The sequence below is a fragment of the Fukomys damarensis genome, unplaced genomic scaffold (genome assembly GCF_012274545.1).
Source record: "Fukomys damarensis isolate Sample0158 unplaced genomic scaffold, DMR_v1.0_HiC HiC_scaffold_12, whole genome shotgun sequence".
Lineage (NCBI taxonomy): Eukaryota > Metazoa > Chordata > Mammalia > Rodentia > Bathyergidae > Fukomys > Fukomys damarensis.
In genome coordinates, this window is record NW_022900924.1 from 19376148 (window position 1) to 19382828 (window position 6681).

The following is a 6681-nucleotide window of genomic DNA, read 5'->3' on the forward strand; positions in this document are numbered from 1 at the left end:
CTCCTCCTCCTCCTCCGGCGGCTCAGTCACCAGCTGACCCCCTTCCAGCCGCAGGAACCATGCGATTTACTGTAGCGTCTTGTCACTCTTCATGTCGCGGTAGCGTGGAGCAGTAGAGAAAAGCCTAGACTTTAGTTGGTAGAGAGCCGATTGAAATATCATGGATAGAATTTTAGTTTTAGGAAAAGTTGGTTTGATTTCTAGCTTTATTACTATTAGGTATGTGAGCTTGGGCGAATCGCTTAATCTTTGAGTCTAGTTTTCTCACCAAATGAGGATGTTAGACTAAATGATTTCCGAGTTTCCAGCTAGTCCTAGAGTTCTATATTTCTACATAGTTGAATTATTTTATCATGCTGTTGCTGGGGAATATGACTAACACTTTTGAAGCTACTAATTTTATGTCAAGCTTTAAAGTCCATAATTGTTATCTTCAGAAAATATTATTTGACCTACAGTATGTCCAAATCAATTTAATAAAATCACTTTATAACAGGCCCCTGTGCTTGAAGTGCTGTTGTATAAACTTTGTGGTCATGGTGTGACGGGAGGGGGGGTCAAGTGTGCATTATGTCCTCGATTTTTACACAACTTTAAGGACCTTAAAACGGGCAGTGAACACATGTTCCCTGTATTAGCCAGTTCTTCGCTGCCATCCTGCTGCCTGGCTTGCCGGTGCTGGGGGAGCTGCTTGCTGAGGTTCTGGCGCTGAGGTGGCAGCAGCCCAAGCTGGCCTTGAGGGGCAGGTAGGACCCTCTGTGCGCCATGGGAGGTTGGGGGAGAGACATGCATGGTCTCCTCCCTTCATCTTAAGTCTGGAAGAGCCCTGTCTGCAGATCCCTGTGCACAGCTGTGGTGAGGGGACAAGAGCCGGAGCACAACCCCAAGGCACCTTCTGGCTCTCAGTGCTGCACAGAAAAAAAATTTTGGGTTTTTTTGGGGAGTACCAGGGATCAAATTCAGGACCTTTTGCTTGCCAGGCAAGCCCAGCACTGCTGAGCTACATCCTCACCCCTGCTCAGATTTAAATCCATGTATCTAGCGATATTTCCATGTGATTTGCTGTCCTCACGATGTTTCCATGTGATTTGCTGTCCTCGGGAATACGATAAAAGGAGTGAAGGGAAAAACAGTGTCAGAAGCATTACTCTGGTACTTGGAAAAGTACCCAGTGGTAACAGCAAGGAAGGGGAGAGGTGTGAAAGGCTGGCACCAGCACAGGTGCGAGATGGCAGGGACAGGAGAGGTATGGGTGACCTAGTGCCTGCCCTGACCTAGTATGCGTATAAGCCTCATGTTTCTGACCTGCGAGGTGGCTGAAATGCCCAAGTTCCAGGCTGGCAGGGGGAGGAAAACTGAGCACAGCACAGCAGCAGAGGTCCCAGAGTGCTCCAGCGGTGGGGGGTGGGCAGGCGGGCAGGCGCTGGGCTCGTTCTCACTGCGCTGAGCACTGCCATGGGTGGGGACACTGGGACAGGCAGGGCCTGGGGAAGGTGGAAGGACTCCATGTGGTAAAGGCACCTGCTTCTTGGAGACCGGAAGTTGAAGCTGAAAAGCGAGGGAGGCAGGGGAACCTCCGGGAGCAGCGTCCTGTGTGAGCGGTGCGGGACAGCTGTCCAGACTGAACAGGGGAAAACCCTGGGTGGCTGAGCCAGAGGGTGCCGGAGCCTGAGCTCCAGAGTGGGGCAGGCCCTGAGCCCCGAGGGGTGGCCAGGCCTCCTGTAGACCAGCTTACAAGCTTGAGTACATTGAAACGTGGGACATGACTGAGTTTTTCTTGGTTCTCCTCATAGCAGAGCAGAGCTCGCAGGCCCGATGTGTGCTCCCCAAGTAAGAACTCAGCACAGGTCCCCGCGGAAGTGACTCACCAGAGCTCTCGCTCAGGTTTTGTTGTCTGCACAGGCTGTGGGCCTCTGAAGGGCAGCTTACGAGGTGGGTCCATGCCAGTGGATTTACAGTGTGTAGGTGGATGTGTGTGCGCCCAGCCCTTGTATTTTAGGCACACCATGCTTCCGGAAATGGATTCATCCAGAGCCTGGCTTTCCCTCTCAGTTCTTGGCTGGCTCTGATTCCTCTCTTCTCTGCATCAGGAATTATGAAGGGAGTGTCCCGGCTGGAGAAGAAGCCTAGGGTCCACCGATGGCCCACAGGGAGACTGGGTATCACATCGTGTGCAGTTTGTCCCCCTGGGGAGGGAGCAACAGACAGACTTCCCCCCTCACCCGAAGCTCACCGGCCAGGGAAGCTGTGCTCTTGCCACGCAGCCAGGCACAGGGGCCCTAGTAGGACAGACAGGACTTGCTGCCTGCTTAGAGCTCGGCCACTGCTGGAGGGAGTGGACCTCAGTGAGGGGCCAGCTCGAAGGGACTGCAGGACTCTGAACTTGCCCCTCTCCCTTCCTGGCCACCAGGCAAGTGCTGTTGCTGTTGTGTGCTCTGCCCCAGTGCGGGGGGCCGCCAGCTGTGGACCCGATCCTCCCAGGTTGAGCCAGAGCCAGGCTTTTCTGCTTGAAACTTGATAGCTCAGGTAATTGTTACAGCAGTCAGTCAGTCAGCACAGATAAAGTAAGTGCAAGAAAAGTAACCGCTGTGCTGTGCCAGAGAGGGAAAGGACAGTGGCAGAGAAGTGTGTGCGTGCGTGTGTGCGTGCCTGTTACCTCCCTGGGCTCTGACAATCAGCTGTGCTACAGTGAGACTGAAGAGCTCTGACCAGCACACGGAAGTCAGGGCAGGGACAGCTGGATGGAGGAGCTGGCTCAGGAGCAGAAAATGGGACCTCATACGAGTTTCTGGTCACAGAGCAGACAGTTCTGGCTGTGCAGTCAGCCTGAGGCCTCTGGTGCTGGTGTGGAGAGTTTTCAGGGTCTCAGGAACCCACTCCTGTCACTTGGGTCTCCTACGTGTCAGTTCTGGCCCCTGGGGGCTCAAGTGATGACTCAGAAGCCGGAGACTGGCTGGACGGCCAGCAAGCCGCTGCCCTGAGCCGCTGTCCACGCAATGTGACTGCTCAGCATGGAGCATGGGGAACTGTGGGTCCCGTCTGCACTGTTCACGACAGCTCACTGGGCCCCATGCATATTGGGACAAGAAAAAGGGAAAAGCAGGAAGGCATAGAATGAGCTCTCGGAGTACACTTAAATACCGGTTACCCCTAGTAAACAGGTTAAATTCTGCTGTTCATGAATGTTTTCAAGTTGAACCGTAAACCTCACTGTCAATCTGTGTGTGCTGGTACATGAGACCCCCTGAAATAAAGAGGAGACACAAGCAGGAAGATGGCAGAAGGTGCTGGGGGAGTAAGAGCACCTGGGAGCTGTGTCTCTGAGCCTGGAGAGCGGAGGGGAGAGGAGCAGTAGATATCATAGCACCGCTGGAGAGTGCGGCGTGGTAAGAACTGGTCACCCGGGCCCTGGAGCTCTTGCTCCCTCCTGGGGTGCGGCAGTTAGCACAGTGGTGCCCCCGCCTTGGGCATGGTGATTGGTTGGCTCATGGGCCCCATTGAGCTATGACAAGATGGGCTGTGAGGGCCAGGAATTTAGCTCAGTGGCACTGTGCCTGCCTGGTCAGTGCAAGGTCCTGAGTTCGATTTCTGGTCCCCCCACCCCAGAAAAGGAGGACTGTGAGGTTGAGCGGAGCTCAAGAGTGGAAAACTGGCAGGTGCTCGGCCTGGAGGGAGGGCTGAGCATGGCCCAGCTGTCCTGTCCTCACCCTCATAGAGCTGCAGAGGCACCAAGGGTGTTTGGATCTTGCAGAAGAGCTGGGCCTCCCTGGCAGAGCAGCCAGCAGCTGGGCCTGCGCCCGTCCGAACAGCAGGCCTGGCGGCAGCTGCTAAACACTAGCAGAGGTGTGGCATCATCTGCCTGGCCAGGGCGCCCTCAAGACCCCCGGAGGCTGCCTGGGAGCCCCTTTCTTTGGACACAGCCGAGTGCGGCCCCTGGGGACCCCGAGACAGGCTCAGTGGATTCTGCAGGGAGCCAGGGCCCAGCAAAAGCAGGATGGGGCAGACTTTTCCGTCCTCTTCTCTGGCAGCCAGTACTTGGGTCTGTGAGGTCCCTGATCTCCGAGCTGGGTTCCTGACAGAGGCGAGGGGGACGGGGCCCCAGACTGCCCTTGCTGATGATGCCCTGCAGGACTCGCAGCTGCTGTGGGCACTGGCGCATGTCCAGGGGCGTCAATGTCTCCCCAGTGCGCCTGCCAGCTGCCTGCCCACCACCGGCTGTGGCCCTGCTGGAAGTTGGCCCTTGGGGGTTGGTGGAATTGAGACCCAGCATCCGGGCCCCCGGCTTCTACCTGTTAAGCTGTTCAGCATCCTCTGGAAGGAGGTTGCCAGGGAGAAAAACTGTGTTTATTCCTTTATTTTTATGTTATTTAAAATGCTGATACATTTTTGGTGTGCTCACCTGAGGGTGTGACCTGGATCGCATCACCATGTTGCCTGCGGTGGCCCTAGAGTGTTGGGGACCCCAGCAGGAGTGCCACACACCTATGTCTTTAGCAGAGAGAAAGCAGGGGAACAGAGTGGTAAGTGAAATATGCCTGTCCCCTACCCGGACAGCTTCTCGGTGGAGGCCTTATCACTGGACTCTTCTCACTGCCTCAGCTGCACCCCTCTTTGCTGTCCCTACACTGGGTCGTGGGGACAGTGTCCGGCCTGAGCAGCTGTGCTGGGACCCAGGCAAGGGTGCCCTGGCAGCAGCTGCCCCTCTTGAGAGCATCCAGGGCTGTGGTGGGCTCAGTAGCACATCCGGTGGCCCTGGGGTGGCCCCAGGCCCCAGGGTGGGGAAGGGCAGGCCAAGCACACCCTCAGAGAGGGGCAGCTAGACAGCCCGAGGGAAGTCCCTGCGCCTGAGAGTAGATGCACATGACGTTTCTTGAATGGTAATTTTGGGGAAAGAAAAACTCAAACCAAACCCATCAAACAAATGCACCTTTGGTCTCAAAACTCTTGGGCAGGAAGGGGCCAGATCGCCCAGCTCATGAAGAGCACAGCAGGATGGTCAGGACTTGGGGGCTTGATCGTCTTCCCTGGTGCCCTGGACGCACAGTGGCCAACTTGTTTGACTCCCTGAGGCCAAGCTGCAGGAAGCGCGAGGGTCACCTCTGTCACAGCTTCACACCACCGACCCGGACCTTGAGAGGGCTGAGAGGCCCAGAACGTAGCAGGTGGTCAGCCTCACACATACGGCAGGGAGCACTCGAAAAAGGGAAGGTGGGGGCTGCCCTTGTGACAGGCCACACAGATGTGACCTGCCCGCCAGCATCTCTCTTGCTCTGACACACAACAGTTGAGCCCCGGGGTCCTCTGGCCCCTCCCAAATGGCTCTGCTGAGCTGATAGGTGGGCTGCTTTGGAATTATTTACATCTCATTTGCCTGTCTGTGAGCAAACTTGAGTCACCTAGGTGGCTGCAAAAGGACAAGACAGCCTGAGGTTCGTTTCTATTTTCCCTCATGAAAAATGGAAATCTGGCAGCTGCTGACTCACGGATAGCTTGCTGAGTGTTCCTCATATCTGCTTTGGGAAATCTTTTAAGATCAGAACAGAGCAAGAGGTGTTTGATTTCCTTTATAAAACAAAGCAAGACAAGTCCAAGACTGAAGAAAGATTTACTTTTGTATTTGCTCTTAAGGGGCTAGTGCAGCTCGTGCCTTTTTTAGGGTTATTCTATTTTCAAACACAAACCAGGTATACATTGGATGAGCAGGGCACAGCTAAATGTCCAAGTTCCTGTGCAAAGAGAAGGACGAGGCAGGGATGTGACTGCCCGGCCGGGGGCCCGGAAGCCGGGGGCTCGGAGCGACATGCCGACCTCACGTGACTTGTGAGTGGTCTGGGGGGTGGTACTGGGAATTGAACTTAGGACCTTGTGCTTCTGAGGCAGCCATGGTGCCACTGAGCTAAATCTCCAACCCACTTTCTGTGCGTCTTTAGCTAGACAAAAACAGCCACCCTCTACTTGTTCTCTAAATTCTTTTTTTAAAAATTATTTTAAAATGTTTCTGGTTCGAGGCCCATGCCATTAAAGCCTCCCTGGGGGTCCCCATTCCCGCTGTGCTGTGAGCCTTCCATGTGTGACTTCAGTGCTGACCCCAAAGCCTCATGTCCACTCCCCGTGTTCCTCTCATCCATGTATACCCTGTCCCAATTCTCCCCAGTTCTGTTAACCACGCCAGGACATTTCTCTCAGGACCCACTCATTGGAAAGATCAAAAAGGGCAGAATTAATCATGCCATAAGGTGAAGTCGTGTGATGAAAACGTCTCTGCATGGTGGGTTGCGTTGGGCAGTTTCTTCAGAAGACATGCCATGAAAATAGTGTGCCCATTACAAAGTTACAAACCATTGCATTATTTGCACTCTGGATTGAAAAACTGGGTTCAGGACCCTGCATGTCCGTCGTCCTGCAGCAGCAGCCCTTCAGAACACCCGACCAGGCACACAGCAGTCCCAGGATCCACCTTGGCAGGTGGCCCAGAGAATCTGGAGTGTGGTTTCGGCAGCTTGAGAGGATCTCAGATCTCGGCTCCCTTGATCCTGGCTGTATCCTCAGCGGCCTTGGACAGACCAAAGGAATGCTGCTGAGTGTGAGGAGGCACAGAGGCCCCAGGGAGAGCGGCTCCAGCCTGGGTGCAGGGGATGCTGGGAGCCCAGGGTCAGACATGTTCCTCCCCTCCCCTCCCCC